The sequence below is a fragment of the Pseudonaja textilis genome, chromosome 2 (assembly GCF_049901715.1).
Source record: "Pseudonaja textilis isolate UNSWEBS1 chromosome 2, rPseTex1.2, whole genome shotgun sequence".
Taxonomy (NCBI): Eukaryota; Metazoa; Chordata; class Lepidosauria; order Squamata; family Elapidae; genus Pseudonaja; species Pseudonaja textilis.
In genome coordinates, this window is record NC_141991.1 from 200,743,237 (window position 1) to 200,757,293 (window position 14,057).

The 14,057-nt window shown below is 37.1% G+C and overlaps 1 long non-coding RNA gene across 1 annotated transcript in view; it reads left to right on the forward strand.

The window, feature by feature from the left end:
- Nucleotides 1-7,479, forward strand: part of LOC148127319 (uncharacterized) — a 59,973-nt gene extending 52,494 nt beyond the window's left edge. The window contains exon 2 of the long non-coding RNA XR_015742210.1: nucleotides 5,275-7,479. This is a non-coding gene — a long non-coding RNA (uncharacterized LOC148127319). The remainder of the gene's footprint in view (nucleotides 1-5,274) is intronic.
- Nucleotides 7,480-14,057: the final 6,578 nt, after the last annotated feature.

Genomic DNA, 14,057 nt, shown 5'->3' on the forward strand with positions numbered 1-14,057 from the left:
CTAGTGGTAAAGATGCTCACCTCCCAATCATAGGTAGCGTCAGATATTTCCTAGGCGCAAAGAAAACCTGCTGTAAACTTTTAAGTGGTGTTAGGAAGGGGATCCAACCAGTAAAATGCTCGGCTCCATTGGCCCAACTCTATCCCAAATTAAGGGATTACAGAGACGTAAAAGGAAGTTTGGTGGTAGATTATAATCATAAATAACAGAAAATGTTCACCATAAAATAGCTTGCATTTTGCATACAAAGTAATTTCTCTGTTAATTGCTATCTTTAGAAAGCTAGCAGGATTCTATGGTGCAGAAAGTGGCAGCTGCACAAAACAAGAAGCAGGCAATGTGAAATGGCTGAGTTTACTAAGCATTCTTTTCTGCGGTTTTGCTCATATACCTATGCTAATGGTGCAGTTTAGCCCAGCAGAGTAAAATTGTGAAGGGTCTTTGTGTCCTAGGACAGCAGTCCCCAAACTTTCTGGCTTGGCGATTTGGCAATGGGAGGGAGAGAGGGGAGTTCCCTGTGACTGGTAGGTGACCAGGTGCAAGCGCACTCAGCGTCATATGTGCGAGCACAAGGGGAGGTTTGCACACATATACATGCTCACTCACCACTTGCAAGGCCCGGTTCCAAACAGGCCAGGGCCCGGCAGTGGGCTGCAGCCTGGGAGTTGGAAACTCCTGTCCTAGGATGTAAAACAAAAAAAAATCCAGTCCTTTGTATTAACTTTCCAGAACCCAAATAAACGTAGAAGCTGGAGAGAGGTTAGCCTGATCTATCAGCACAACTTTTTTCTCTCCAATGGATCCGGAGATCTTGTTTCAGCCAAAAGAACCAACTGTTGTGTGGGAGTTTGACACCTCTGCTCAGAACGCTTAGCCATTCTTATTTTTACCGGAGTGATATGGATGATTATTCCATTTTGGACCATTTTATGATAAGCTTTCCAACATTTCTGTGTCTCAAGACAACTGAATAATTGTACAACTACTCTCTGTGTGTGTGTGTGTGTGTGTATTTTATATATATATATATATATATATATATATATATATATATATATATATATATATATATATATATATATATATATATATATACATATATATATATATATATATGTGTGTGTGTGTGTGTGTGTGTGTGCAGGTATATGTATATGTATATGTATATATATACAGAGAGAGAGGAGAGAGAGAGAGCAGTATGTCTCCTATATTGCAAAAACGTTTGCACTAAAATAACATCAGGTATTTTATTGATGCTATTACTAGGCAGTTTCACAGAGAAAATGCTGCTTTTCTTATGTACTTCTTTGTGTGCCTTTTAAAAAGCATGGAAATTTTCATTGTAATTTTCATAACATTCCAATCACACTTGCAATTTACTAACTTAGGTGTATTTCCTAGTGTTATGATTTCCAAATGCTATTTGCTCCTTTATTAGTGATTTCATTCAATGAGTACTGTTAAGGGAATTTTGTCAAAGTTTTTATGTCTTCCTGTGCCTTTACCCTCATAAAATGCAGATATGTAAGTGCTTGGTTCAACAAAAACTGATACAATAAGAATCTTACTTCTTTATTCTCAATGCTAGGGTATTGGGGCAAGTTGCCTTTTGCCAAGGAACAAACTTAATTTTTTTTAAGAACAGTGGGATTTTTTTTCATTGTTCATTAAATTTTGAAAACAATCTTTCTTAAAAAGTTAGGATTTTAGTAACAGTTTTATGTTTTAATGTGCTTGAAATTGTATCACTAATTTTGAACAATTGTGGTTGGAAGATGTTCTGGTGGATGAAGAAAAAGAGAATTGGAGGTAGTCTTAAGCTACTTCAATCTATAATAAAATATCTTAAAAATCACTGCTGTGTGTTATAACGCTGGAGATAGCATAAGATAACTCAGACTCTGATTATTTGTAATATCTTTCTAATCAGCAACACTTTCTACATTTCCTAGCAAATGAAAGTTATTTCTGGCCCAGAATTATTTAAGGTGGTTTTCTATTCTATACGAACAAGTTGTGACCTTTCATTGGATTCTCTATATATTGAAATATGTAGTTTTAAAAATGGAATGGGAGAACAGGAAAACCTTTCATCTAAGGGTCCAGCATGTGACTAGCAAGTGTGCCTCAATGATTTGATAAGATTACTGATAATGGGAAATGTAATTTACGTTGCAGCAAAACTATGAATTTCTGAATATTCTGCAAAAATTCTGTGAATTCTGCTAACAGAAATTTAAAACCCAGGGAAGCAGATTCCATCTTGTTTGACTTGAGTGGATGACTTGATTTAATACATGGTTGTATTCACACATCCATAGAAGACTGATCGCACAATATGTTTCAGCAACTCTTCTACCAGGTTTCCAAGTAAAGTTTGTAAACTGAAGCAAAGTGTTTTGCAGGCAAATCAGCATAACTTAGCTCTGAGCGAGACAGTGTGCAGTTTTAGCTAATACTTCTTTTTCACCTTTAGGTATAGTGTAGTTGTAGCAGTTTAGAGCTTTCATTTACTTTCTCAAAATATATATTTAACTGTTTTAAAAAAAACTGTTTTTTTAAAAAAATTACCTGATTCAGCAGATCATCCATTTTTAGGCTTTAGAACAGGGGTGTCAAACTCCTGGCCTGTGGGGCGGACGCATCACATGCTGGCCCTGGCAGGGTTTAGTGAAGGGGGAAAAAAAAGTCCTGATATGTCATGTGACGACGCGAGTTTGACACCTGTGCTTTAGAATGATAACATTGTGACAACAAGAATCCATTTGAAGAAATAGTTGAATTTTTCAGAAGTTATTTGCGGCCATAATCCATTTTCCTCAAAGGGTCCCGCAGCCGAGTAACCAAACTAAAGAGAAAGAATCTACCTTGCCTGAATTATACTGACTTAATAAATATATAGTGCAGTGAGATTCCATGTACTTTATAGTTAGTCCAGCTGGAATTGTTCTTTTGAATAGGCAGGGACCCAAGTCATCAGTCATGGGATTCGTTAAATATCAGGTAATGCAGCCATGCACATCTTGTAACATCCTTTTTCTTTTTCTTGGCATGGGGATATTTACAGAGTACCCGATGGCAGCACTTCAATATGCGCTGTTCACATCAGCTGGTAAAGCAACAGGCTAGTTTCACTGCTGTCTTCTGCTCTAGAATGATTGGCGCACAGGTCACACCTGAGCTAGTTCGATGTTAGAGTATCCTTTCTTTTTCAACAACTTTTATACTTTCACATTGTGCCACTTTGAACCAGAAAAATCCTTTTAATTCTAGTAAGTCAGTGTGCAGTAATAAATATAATACCTTGTCCCTGAGCTTGCTAATCCTAAATCTTACTTTCTGCAAGGATTTAAGAGTTTGCACGCTCACCTCAACTTCTCAATTTCAATTCAGTCTTTATTACAGTCACGGACCAACCCAGCAACTTCTCAATAAACTGGCAAGTCTGCAATTCATAAAAGTGCACTTTGAACTACTACAGTCATATTAGACTGCTGGTCTTTGAATTGGCTCTGGGACCATTCTGGAATAAGGATTTTATGGTGAAAGTGAGCTAACAATACCGGGTTTCTTCAGTGCATTTGCAGCTTTTGGCAATGTGAATATAGTGGAGTGCCTAAGGGTGAATCATGAAAGTACAAGAAAGATCATCTGGATGTGGAAAAATATTTGTAGCAATTGCCAATGTGGCAACTGAGAAAAGTTACAGGTTGATTTGCCGGGTTTCAAATCAACTAATATTAATTTAGAAATGGTAACTGACTAACCCAAGACTTCCCAAATAATATTGTAAAGTACTTTGTGACTTGAAGAGTTTCTGTTTTGTGGCCAAAATGCTAACAACAGTTCTGCACAAAGACAATTCTACCAATTTCTTCTAGGCACCCTGGAAAAACAATGCCCTTCATCTAAGCAAAATGAAAATCCACCTGCCCCGAATGTAACACCTACCAATGTGTTTTTCCAATTTTCCAAGTTTCTCATGCTCACCAATAACACGTCTCCAGCTAACAAACTTTCTGCTTCAGGGCTCTTTGGTTTTAGAGCTCTTTGTGACATCTTGAAATCTGAAAAAAGTCACTGCCCATCAGAGACCTGTTACCTTCTACAGTGATGGAAGAGGTAGAAGCTTTGCTCCCAGATTCTGAGATCAGCAGGTGAGTGTGTATTTTGAATCCTGTGCTATGGCATCTTTCACCCAGCTTAAGAGATGCACTCACCCATTGGACAGCACGTGGGTTTGCTCATTCACACAGTTCACCATTTTTTGCCCATTTTTTTCCATACAAAATGTGCACCTCTGGATCCTGTGGAAAAGTGGTCAGTCATACAAATAGGACAAGTGCAAACTCAAAAGACATTACAAATCTAATAATATATTTTTGCATCTTCTAGAAATCCTGAGATCTTCCCATCAAAGTCTAGAGAAAAATGGGTAAAAGAAACAATATTTCCCATATATTTTGATGATTAACTGAATGTCTAATGGAAATGCCCTTGCCCACCTTCACCCTTCTGCATTCATTATCTTCTAGATTTAGAATAGAATAACAGAGTTGGAAGGGACCTTGGAGGACTTCTAGTCCAACCCCCTGCTCAGGCAGGAAACCCTATACCATTTCAGAATAAATGGTTGTCCAGTCTCCTCTTAAAAACTTCCAGTGTTGGAGCATTTACAACTTCTGGAGGCAAGTTGCTCCACTGATTAATTGTTCTGTCAGAAAATTTCTCTTTAGTTCTAAGTTGCTTCTCTCTTTGATTAGTTTCCACCCATTGCTGCTTGTTCTACCCTCAGGTGCTTTGGAGAATAGCTTGACTGCCTCTTCTTTGTGGCAGTCTCTGAGATATCGGAACACTGCTATCATATTCCCCTAGTCCTTTTTGTAAAACTAGACATATCCCGTTCCAGCAACCATTAGTCAGGGGTGGCATTCTACCAGTTCACACCTTTTCGCTAGAACCGGTTAACATTCTAAGCAATTTGGAGAACCGGTTAAAAGAAAGTACTGGCCTAATCCTATAAGGAAGGCAGGAAGGAAACATTCTGGTGTTGCTTACAGAAACTGCTTTTTCATTAACCCTTAATACATTCTTGGCAGGACTAGACTTCCTGTCTCAGAAACTTCTCTGGAGTTTTATTCCCCTCCTTTGCTGGTACTTTGCTTGTGTGGAGTGAACATTCAAAGTTACAGTGGCACTGAAAAAAAGTGACTTAGGACCATTTTTCACACTTACGACTGTTGCAGCATACCCACAGTCATGAGAGGCCAGGTGAGGAGATGCGTGCCTCGATGTGAGTGATATTGAGTTGGCCACACCCAGCCCATAACATGACCACCAAGCCACGTCTACCCAGTCACATGACCAGCAAGCCACACCCACCACGCCCACAGAACCGGTTGTTAAATTGAATCCCACCCCTGCCATTATTTTTATGTTTTAGCTTCCAGGCCTCTAATCATTTTTGTTGCTCTTCTCTGCACTCTTTCTAGAATCTCAACATCCTTTTTTACCTTGTGGTGACCAAAACTGGATGCAGTTTTCCAAGTGTGGCCTTACCAAAGCGTTATAAAGTGGTATTAACAATTCATGTGAACTTGATTCTATCCCTCTGTTTATGCAGCCTAGAACTGTGTTGGCTTTTTTTGCAGCTGCAGCACATTGCTGGCTCATATTTAAGTGATTCCAAGATCCCTCTCACAGTCACCACTATTGAGCAAGGTACCACGTATACTATACCTGTACATTTTGTTTTTCTTGCCTAAATGCCTAAATTTCTTCAAAACAGGTTTGAAAGGTTAGGTTAGGCCCAAACCTATTTTACTAGCTGAACTGGAAAATATTTTCCCCCTAGAAACCAATTGCTCCATAAATTGACAGAAGCCACCATCCAAAAGCCATCATGCGATGGTGCTTCCCCTGACAATCAACACCTCCATTGAGATAATGTATGTATATGTATATCCTGCATGGGTGTACAAGCCTGGATGTACAAGCAAACACACTTTCAATCTAGTTTTTCTCCAAATGTACAAGGAGAAAGATATACCAAAGATGTAGTAGAATGAACGCAAAGCCCGAAGCTAGAAATGACAGATTGGATCCTCACAACTTCTCCAAAAAGTGCTAGCAAGTCATCCTTTTACTATATTTAATTTTGTCTTTGAGTTAGGTTTTTTTTTTGTTTTGAGACCAGACCTGTTTTGATAATAAATATGATCCCTGATATACTATTTTAAAAAAATCAGTTTGACCCTTGTTCATAGGAAAATTACAAATGCTTGCTCCAAAACATACTTATATTGGATAATGAGTCCCTTCCAATTTATATCATATTAAATTGATCTCAAAATTTGTGATCAAAGGCACTGAAATAATGCTTTAAGCAGAGGTTTGAATATGTATAGGTAAAATACAAACATTATAATTGTGGCATCAGGTTGAAATCATTTCCTATTTTCCAGCATTTTGGGAGAGGTTTTCATCTAAGCTTTTGAGAAATGATGAAAGGAATTCATGTGGGATGCAAAAATTGCATTGTGATTCCAAACATCACAATCTCAAGTTATTTTTGCAAATTATCAATCAGTGCCCTTGGGAGCCATTTAAAAACATTTCATTCCTACAACTGCTTTCTCAAACAGGCTACCCCAAAGAAACAAATGTCTTCTGGTCAGGTCTGCAGATAACTTCTGCAGCTGACACTCTTCTGGTAGCCTCCCAAGCAGCACCTGGGGGTGTGACTGAAGCCATGCTAATCAGGCAGCTTTCCTCATTTTCCCATGAAGGTTTCAGGGTCACCAAAACAGGATTTTCCCTTGTTTCAGCACAAACCAACTTCTATTTTCTCAGTGGCAGCAATAGTCCTTCATTTCAGGTCACAGAGGAGTGGAATTTTCTTTTTACTGTAGATAAAGGGCCTATAAATACCTAATTTTTGATTGCATAAATACATCCCTCACAACAATGATTAAAAAGAGTGTGAGCACGATTCATACCTAAAAAATATTTTGTACTGACACTTGCAACCATTAATTATCCCTACTGCAATTTAATGTATTCCAGATATATTAGACTGCAACTTCCCATGTTCCTAAAACACCAATGGCAAATAGTATGTTAAAAAAAGAAAAGAGCAACATGAATTTTTTAATTGTAAAATTTGACAAAATGCAGAAGAAATATTAGTGCACAATATTTGAGTATAACTGGATTGCCAAGCCATACTGGCTAGATTTTAAATTCCTAAAATGTTTTGCATTTACTTTTCTATCTACAGTAAATGTTTTGGCAAATTAACTGGGCTCCCAAGCAGTTGATATAGAAGTTGGTACAGTGTTTGAATTTGTGTTTGTAAGATATAATTCAACCTTGGCTGAATGGCATTAGTAGAAATGATTTGCAATGAACCATTAAACTGAAACCATTTGAAGGGCCTTGAATACTTATATGTTTCATTAAAGGAAAATCAATGTACTTACTTTCATTTTTCTTCACGTTTCAGCTATGCTTGTAGAATTAAAAAAATATTAATGGTTATCAAATGCAGGAATCACATGTCAATTTAAAATATTAAAGTGAGATCTGGAATTATATGCCTGGAATGCGTACAAACTATCCAGATACTGCTCAATAACTCCCAGCAAAAGGAAAGCTTATCAGCATATTTCTTCTAATGTTTACTGGCATATGTATCCCACATTTCCTTTGCAGGTACATATGCTGCATGAAATAGAAAACAGAAGGGGGAAAAGGCTCTCGATCTGAAGGTAATAAATTTGCAGAATATGGAGGCATACAGTTTCAATATAAAACAGACACATTTATGCATTAAATCAGTGCTGAATTTAAATACAAAGCTGATTGTATATAAAAGTCTACTAGGGCTCAGCATTGCACGTCTGAGCCAACTACAGCTTTTCACACCAGAGGAATTCCAGTGGATATGATTTAAGTAGCACTCCATATCATAATGCAGAGCTAGCTAGCACCTCACATTTAGGCTGCAGGTCTATATTTGCACGAGAATAAGGGTTATTGTTGAATAAACCAAAATGTGATCTGCCATTTTCTTCATAGGTTTCAACACAAAAGTTTCAGTTCAAAGGTTACGTTCTTCTAGTTCTTGTTCCCATTACTGATGATGAGCTATTAATATAAGTGACACTTTGCAAAGCTGCTTATGGAGAAAATAATGTACTTTCCATTACAAACTGAACACTAAATTTCTGTATTGGTCTGAAATGATGAAAGAACTTGTAATTAAATTACAGGTTTAGAAGCACACTTTAAAGTACCATTCACCTAAGAACATAATTTGAAAGGATGGTGTACTAATTATTATAAAGTTCAAAACTTGCTCAGGAAAAAGTGTTATGATAGTGAATATTCTCAAAACTAAAATTATTGAGATGCGGGGCTGTTAATTCAATTTACAACAGAAGATATAGCTGGAATTAACCTAGTTTCAATTGGATAAGGTCTCGCTGAGGGTGACAAAAACAAGATTATTGAGGATGGAAATCAACATGAGAGGAGTAGAATCAAGGCAGAACCATAAGGTAAAATGTCAAAAAAAAGAGATTAAATGATTATGCCTGGCTGCTTAGTCACTATTTGTGTATAAATTCAATGACCTGATGGAAGAATCCTCATTCCAACATGGAAATGTAGCATGAGTAAAAATTTAATGAAGACTAGCCAAGGATTTTTCATTGGGACAATATTTGAGCCTTAATTTCTCATTATTATATATATCACACATTAGCAATGCAGATATAGCAAACAGCACTTTCTAGAAAATATGCTTAGGAGCACCATATCCCCAAGTAGATTGTAAGAAAACCAAAAGGATTTTTTTAAAATCAGCATTCTCAGACTAAAACGGCTCCAAGAGAGACACCATGAAAAAGGGAATCTAAAAGATATGCTTCACCATAACATTTAAAGTGAGAAATGAAAATTGCATCTGAAGGAATCCACTAACATTTTCATTTATTTATTTTTCATATTTTTGAACTGTACATTTCCCTCAAGAGTGGGACTCTCAGGATGCTGTGAGCTGAACCACTGAGAGAAACAAAAAAGCTGTAACCCTTTGAAATTTGAAAGCTCTTTTCAACAAAAGGACCATTTACTGTGTCTTCTTCTAATTTCTACTCTGGGCACATGGGAAGCGGGCCAGCAATTCTTCAGGGATGTCCGCAGGGATTATAGAAAAAGGTAAGATGGTGGCTATGATGGTTCCAACTGTTTTTATGTGTGATACGATACACATTAAAAAAAGAACAACAAGCGGAGCTTTGATTATGCCATTATGGCCACCATCTTGGCATTTTTGACTCTGCCCAGCAATTCTTGAACCCCAACTGAGGGTTCTCTTCCTATTACTCCCCAAGATACAAACTGCATGATTCAGGAATTGTAACTGCTTAATTGGTTCAGAAGACAGTACTTAAAAATTATGCCCAGGAGTAGAAGAAAAAGGAGGAGCGAGACAAGTTGGGTCCTCTTTAGGAAAAATTGTGATTAAAAAAAACTGCCCTGGGCCTCACATATGGAACGGGCCTCACCCAGAATATGGTTGAATATTAAAATAGTCAAATAGATTTAGCTATTTCCTTCAAGACACTACTTCAATTAAACTAACATTCCAGTAATTATTTCACTATTTTGGGTTTCCCCAACATGCTTCAGTTTTCAGTAGATAAAACATAGCGGAAAGAAAATTAACTTACCGTATTTTGTATTACCTTCAATCTGCCTATTACACAAGAGATCTGGTAGCAAATTAGTTTCAAGTATTTATTTCAAAGAAATAGAAAAAAAAATCTCTAGAGAACAGTATAGGAAAGTATCTCAGCCTTAGAAACTCCCTAAAAAATAGACAGCAGATAGGAAAAAAAAAACACAGCAATCTCTGATTCAGCACATCTCATGACTATGGTATGTCATGTCATACAATAAAACATCATCTGAAAATTAATCATAGCAGGAGGCTTTACACCCAGCATTAACCTGAGAGATAACCAAGAAGTATTTAGCAATCCTTACAATTCCACCATCCCAGATTTTTTTTAATGAGCTACAATCATTTTATTTTTGGGGAATCAAATCTACCTATGATTCCCAATTTGCAGTCGTTAATTTGACACCATGATTTTGAATGGGACTGTACCCATTTTGAGCCAATTGATATGTTTGAAATATTGAAAAACTACCATTGGCTCGGTCGCAAATTAAGAAGTGGAAATGCTCATTCCCAGAACAATGCAAGGCTCGCTTTTATCCTCAAATACCAAATTGGTGAAGTTAAAAGAACAAGAACTTAAATACAAGAAAAAAGTGGAAATTAAGCTTAAAAACAGAGATATTTTTGAACCACAGTTCCATTCCTCAATGTCCCTGGAATACCCTTTTTTCTTGCACTCAAGCACTGGTGCTTCTTTTCTGTCAGTCAGTCTTTCTCTCAAACACACACACACACACGGATACACAGCACCTCCTCCTCCCCCCTGGGCTCTCCTCAAACCTTTTCTAATCCCTTTTATCCATCTGTGCTTCATCCTTTCATGTTTGAACCTCCTCCTATCCTTACTCCTAAGCATTAGACATGTCGCTCTTCACTATCCACTAGTTCCTCTAGCCTCAATATCTCATGCAAAAGCAGTACTGAGATCCGTTCCTTACTTAAAGGGTTAGTAATAAAACTGCAGAATGAAGTGTTTTGGGTCCCAAGAATCTAGAAGCATTTGTAGAAATAGGGATGGAAGGAAAGTAAGAATTCAGTGCTTCACTTTAAAAATTCAAGGCAGATCAATTTGAGGCCTCTTTGCAGTGGAAGATGCTGGAAATTACAGACTAGTTTAACTCCTAGCTTCAGTTCTAGGTCTAAAATAAAGCTCTGAAAACTAATTGCTCTTTTTGTGCACAATATGAGAAATTAAATACTTTTTAAAAATGTATTTAGTTTACATGACAGTTATTCATTCTAAAGTCCTACAGAAGTATTGATGTGCCAATCTATGCTATTTAATACTATGCATTCGAGAGAGCTTCCAAGAACCAAGATTCTGCTATTTTGACTTATGTGTAATAATTCTTTGTGAAATAAATCACACATCCATGATGGCACTCAAAACAATTCATGATGACACTTAAGAATAATCACTTCATGCAAACCAGCACACATCCAGTAGAAGCATGTCAAAATGTTCTGATTTGGGATACCTAATGATTATAAAAAATGTAGATAAAATCTTTCTGCAAAATATGCAAAGCCAAGTAAGGGTTGAAGTGATAAGCAGAAGATTGAGAAACACTTTCTGGAAGTGGAAGCAAAAAATGCAGGACTACAGTGGGTTTAAAAGTTTATGCATTCCTATTAAGATGCCAGGTTTTTGAGATGTAAAAAAAAAATCAGATGAAGATGATGAATCACTTCAGAATTTTCCCCACCTTTAATATAACATATAAGCTGTACAAATTGAGAATTGAAAAAAAAAAAATGGGGGGCAGGGGGAGAACTTACCCTAATGTGGTTCCAAGTGTTTACACCCTCTGGTAAGTAAGGTTGTGGCTGTGTTCAGAATTAACCAAACAGATGATATTAAGTAGTGGTTAGGATACACCTGCCATAAATTAATGTGAATGTGTGGAACATGAAGAACTAGAACTCCCAATGAGGAAGATGAACATGATTTAGTAGGTATTATGTAAACCTGGTGAAATGAAAATCAGGAATAGGACACAAGAATAGTAGGGTGTGACTTATTCAAAAAGGGGCAGAACAGACTAAGGAAAGAAGCAGCATTATGGGTAAGGCAAGTAAACAGGAATTGGTTCTGAAAGCATCTTGGTAATTGCAGGGGAAAACAACCAAGTTATTTTTGGAGCTAGGTGCTAGAGATTGTCAAGGTAGAAAATATAGATAATGATCTTCTAGACATTAGGATGACTGGCAACACAAATGGTTTAAGCTAGGTGGAAAAAGCAGAACAAATTACTCTGAGAAAAGAGAGGGGGAGGTTGAAAGATAAGAAAAGTAAGACTAAATGCTAATTTACAAAACAATGAGTCAATAAAGTATTAACAAAGGTAAATGATCAGAGAGGAGAGAGAATAGGTGGTGTGTAAGGAATAATTTAATGTTTAGCAAAGAAAAATTTAAATATAGAAAAAGTTTCAAAGATAGTATTGCTACCTGATAATAATCATCACTTCTGGAAAAAAAAGAAGCTATGATAAACACCTTGAATTTCCTGATGTGATAAGTGAATTTGTGCAATCTGAATCATGAATAAAAGTAAATAAATGCTGTAATTATGGATGCTTTAGACAGGTGGCTTTGCCCACAGATTTAATTATCTCCTATCCTTCATTTGGAGTTTTGCTGTGCAAGTCTCATCAGCTTTAAGAAATTATGTGAGCTTCCATCTAAAGTTGCTGGAGATCTCCTGGGGATTTGGGGCCTCTTGCTGTTTGACAACTCCTACCTCAGCATAAAAATTCAGAACTTTGTCAAGCTGCAACAATGAGCAGAAAACATTAAAATGTTAAGTGAAAAGCCCTTCATTACTACAGGAACAATCAAAGGCATAAGAATAGGATTCTAGGAGATTATACAGGCCAGTTGATGCACATATGAAAGAGATCTGGGTGTCTTGGAGCACAAATTAAAAAAATATCCGATTGTATGAAGCATTTGAAGAAAAAGCAAACAACCGAGTCCAAATCTCAGACCTAAGTGAGATAGCTGTTAAGTTTTGCCCCATTTTATTACCTTTCTTGCCATAATTATTAAGTGAAAACACTGCAGTTGTTAATTCCCTTCACAATGGAGTATGTGGGAGATCCTTAGTAGATCCTGCCTTTGCATAAGAGAATAGTGAATAGTTTATGTTGGGGATACCATAGTAGTGGATTCTTGCAGAGTGGAGGGTTGAGCTTCCCTAGATCCGATTTCCCCAACTGGTATGGCTATTTTTGAGAATTCTTGAGAGTTGAACTCTACATATATCTGGAAGCTGCCTATATTGGAAAGCAATGATAACCAGGGTCCACCCTTAGATTTTATACTTCTATGAAATCCTAAACCCACTAATAAAAGCTCTATTCCTATTCTGAAGATGTGTGATTTATCTCATTATAAAATGTAGGATTAACACCTCACCAAAAGCTATCAAATATAATAAGTATTTTTAATTCAGATATAGTATGAGCGTGTTATTAAAATAGTGCTAAGAATCACTTCTGTACCTCCAAGTATGTGTGCATGTGTGTAAATGTACGGAAGAGACAAGAACAAAACATAACCAAGAACTCAAGACTATAGAACACATTCTGGTTAGGGAAATGTTTTTATAATATCTCTAGTTACATATATCTGTTTAGGGAAGCTTAAAATCAAGTGCTGAGTATATTCACTCACCTGTTGGACATAAATCGGATAGCTCAATGGTTCTCAATCTTTTCTTGCCGAGGGACCCCCTTTAAATACCCTTTGTGGCCATGGATTGTTAAGATTTAACTCAAGATTTAAATCATAACATTTATTCAAGCCTTTGTGGACCTCCTGTGACACTGTGCCCCCCACCCCACCCCCAGGGATCCACGAACCACATCTTAAGAACCACTGGCATAGTTTGAAATAATTAATGCCCCAACTTCTTCCTCACTCACTGGAGGCTTAAGATGGCACCCTACAAAAGTATAAACTTTGGTGATTAAATTGAAAACCAGGAAGTGGCACTGGAAGGATCTTCTGACTTACCTATGGCTTGACAAAAGAGGAGGAAGGTGCTATGAGCATTAACGTGCAGGATCTGGTCAGTTAAGAATTGGTGGTAGCAGTGTAACTGGAGCATGATCTGTGATAGACCAAACTTCAGGCTGGGGGCAGATGGGTGAAGGGAAATCACTTCCAACACAGGACAAAGAAGTACCAGGAGAAGGAAAAGCTACAGAAGCAGAAGCTGTGGCAGAAGAGGACAGAAAAGGAAAAAGAAGAAGAAAAGGGCACTAAGGAAAAAAGTCTGCAAGAAACACTTCACATG